The sequence below is a fragment of the Nicotiana sylvestris genome, chromosome 8 (genome assembly GCF_000393655.2).
Source record: "Nicotiana sylvestris chromosome 8, ASM39365v2, whole genome shotgun sequence".
NCBI classification, from domain to species: Eukaryota; Viridiplantae; Streptophyta; class Magnoliopsida; order Solanales; family Solanaceae; genus Nicotiana; species Nicotiana sylvestris.
The window spans coordinates 114,320,211-114,323,495 of record NC_091064.1 but is presented as its reverse complement, the minus strand read 5'-3'; the positions used below and the strand labels follow the sequence as shown (position 1 = coordinate 114,323,495).

The 3,285-nt window shown below is 43.3% G+C and overlaps 1 long non-coding RNA gene across 1 annotated transcript; it reads left to right on the top strand.

The window, feature by feature from the left end:
- The first annotated feature begins 230 nt into the window (after positions 1-230).
- LOC104234718 (uncharacterized) lies at positions 231-2,160 on the top strand. Its single transcript, XR_713017.2, has 3 exons — positions 231-710; positions 796-1,236; positions 1,302-2,160. It is a non-coding gene; the product is annotated as an uncharacterized lncRNA (long non-coding RNA).
- The last annotated feature ends 1,125 nt before the right edge of the window (positions 2,161-3,285 follow it).

Genomic DNA, 3,285 nt, shown 5'->3' with positions numbered 1-3,285 from the left:
TTCAGTCGGGACCCACAATTATGGACCGAGAGGGGTGCCTAACACCTTCCCCTCAAGGTTATTTTGAGCCCTTACCCTAAATCTCTGGTAATACAAACCAATCCAAGAGTTAATCGCTCTAGGTGCCCTAACGCACCATAATCCGTTAGGTGGCGACTCTTCAAAATACCCAAATCCCAAAAGGAAATGAGTTATTATCCCCATAAATGTCGAAACCCGGACCTTTCTTCCCCGTAAAAGGGGAGGGAAAAAAGGGGGCGCGACAGTAGGATGTTTTCGGTATTTAACCAGATTGGCCAAAGTCGATTTCTCTCTTCAGCACCTTCTCAACTTATTTGTTTCGAAGTCGTTCAAAGGCAGCTTAGTCTCGATTGTCAGTCATGCCATAAGGACTCTCGTGGATGCAAAAGATGATCACAATAGGGGTTGGCGCGATCAATTTGTAGCGATTCCCATGTGGGAATTGGTATCTCTTGAAGATGGACCAGTTCTAGAGAGATGGAGTTATGATCATAGATCTTCCTGTTTCAATTATGACTATTTTCGTTGTTCCCTTATGTCGTTATTCCTTTGTCGCAACTATTCTATGTGCTCCAACTGAAGTGCCCAGATTTAGGAATGGGTCGAGAAGATTCTGTCCTCTTCTTCGATGCTTGAGAGAACCTGGAGGCACATATCTGAGGTCTCATGGAGGAGAGGTAAGAGTTATGGTAAGTCTTCGTGAGTCCTCCTTTTTTTCTTGTTTATATTATTCTCACTATTTCGGGGAATTAATGCACACCAATCCCATCCAAGTTAATTCAGGAGAGGAGACCCCCGTTCTTTCGTCCGTGGAGGCTAGGGAGGTGTGGTGGCAAAAGCTGCAGCAGACGTGATTCCAAACAAGGGCTTGCCAATAGGGCAGATTGTTTTTTCCCAGGGAAGGGCTACAATGCCTCTAAGCGAACAAGTAATCCCGCCTATCTGGATAGTCCTCCCATCGAAGAAGAGAGTTCTCGGGAAGGGTCTAATGAGGCATTTGTGGTTAGCTCGACCGTGACTGCCCTATCGGTTTTGTGACTGAAACTGTTGATATACATCTTATCAGCTTTTGGGTGCCAAACGGGGTTGAAACATTTAAGAAGACGAGACACGTTACCACTTTCTCCCTCAGTTGGCAAGCCCCCAAGACTGGAAGCACATGGAATCACTACATGCTGAAGCCTTAGTGACTCAAATGGATATGAGACCACAAGGGTAAGTCTCTTTTTGCTTTTAGTTTTCCTGATAGGAGACATAACCTAATTCATTTCCTTTTGCAGCTAGCAATACTTACTTTGGGTGCACTAAAAGATTTCGAGGGGATGTTGCCATACCCAAGGTGGTAGTAAAGTACGACCAAGCGCTGAAGGCTGAGAACGAGAATCTCTAGAAGGCGAGGAGTCATTCCTAAGAAGGACCGAGGTTACGGGAGAGAAGCGTCGAGAAAAGGATAGCTAAGGTTTTGAAAGTTAAGGCAGCTCAACTGGCCGAGGACAACAAGGCCCATGATAGGCTTTATGCTCTTTAAGCCGATTTAGCGTTGAAGGCCAACAAGGAGGTCTGACAAAGGAAGAGTGTTCTTATTTGTCAGCGGAGGTACAAGGACTGAGGTCGTAATTGGCCCTGACGGAGGAGGTTGCCCGGGCCAATAATGCTAATTGGGAGACCCTCCAAGTAGCCTTAGAGGACCTATAGAGAGATGTGGTTGTCAAACGGGCCTGGACCATTATGGAGACCCGCCTACACACTCTTCATGAGGTGCGTACAAGTGCAATATTAATTAGAGGTTCCTCACTTTGAAGAAGAAGCGAGTGATCTCAGTCGACGACTCGGCCTTCCATCTCTAGACATGTAAGTGCTGTTGAAGTTTGGCAAAATGCCAAAGTCCCACATTAGTTGGGAGTTAAGTTTGGGGGGATTTTTCCCCTATAAAAGAAGGCCTAATGTTTAGGATTGAAACACACCTCTCATTTGCCTTCTCATCTGTTTAAGGCATTTGTATCTTCTCTCTTTAGTATTATTTCACTTGTATTTTTGGAGTGGAATAAAATATTTGGTTGTGTCCGAGGAGTAGGCAAAATTAGCCGAACCTCGTAAATTCTGGTGTTCCCTTTATTATTGCTTTATTGTCTTATTTATTATTTGGTGGTTGTCATAATTTTTGGTATAGTAGTTGTGACTTATTCACACTCTATACATTTGGCTTCCGCAACAATTGGTATCAGAGCCAAGGTACTGTCTAAGTATGCTTCTGTGGTTGCAGCATAGTCTGATCTTCCACATCAGAAAAGATTTATCTTGGTAACTGAGTCAAGGTTCTGTCTGAGTATGCTCTGTGGTTGCAGCTTAGTCTGATCTTCCACACCAGAAAGGAAATAATCTTGATTTGTGTCGTCAGCTATTAAATAATATTTGTGTCAAAGATGGGAGACAATAAACAAGAAGAATCTACATCAAGTGTCAACAATACGTCATCATTGGCATCTTCGCTTATGACAAGAATTGTGTCAAATGCGAAATTTGCGGTCGAAATATTTGACGGGTCCGGACATTTTGGGATGTGGCAAGGCGAGGTTCTAGATGTCCTTTTTCAACAAGGGCTAGATCTGGCCATTGAAGAAAAGAAACCAGATGTTATTGGAGAAGAAGATTGGAGAATTATCAACCGTGTTGCTTGCGGTACCATTCGATCCTACCTTGCTAGAGAGCAGAAATATCCATACACAAAGGAAACTTCTGCAAGTAAATTATGGAAAGCACTGGAGGATAAATTTTTGAAGAAAAACAGTCAAAATAAATTGTACATGAAGAAGAGACTGTTTCACTTCACCTATGTTCCTGGTACCACGATGAATGAACATATCACCAGTTTCAATAAGTTGGTTACAGATTTGCAAAATATGGATACAACTTATGATGATGGTGACTTGGCCTTGATGTTGTTGGCGTCACTTCCTGATGAGTACGAGCACCTTGAAACTACTCTACTCCATGGAAATGACGAAGTTTCTCTCAGAGAAGTTTGTTCGGCTTTGTACAGCTATGAACAAAGAAAGCGAGAAAAACAGAAGGGCGGAGAAGGAGAAGCACTATTTGTGAGGGGTCGTCCTCAAAATCAAACGAGGACAAAGAAGGGAAGATCCAAGTCAAGATCCAGACCCAGCAAAGATGAATGTGCCTTTTGTCGAGAAAAAGGGCACTGGAAGAAAGACTGTCCGAAGTTGAAGAATAAGGCCAAACATAACAATGGAAAGGCCATTATGG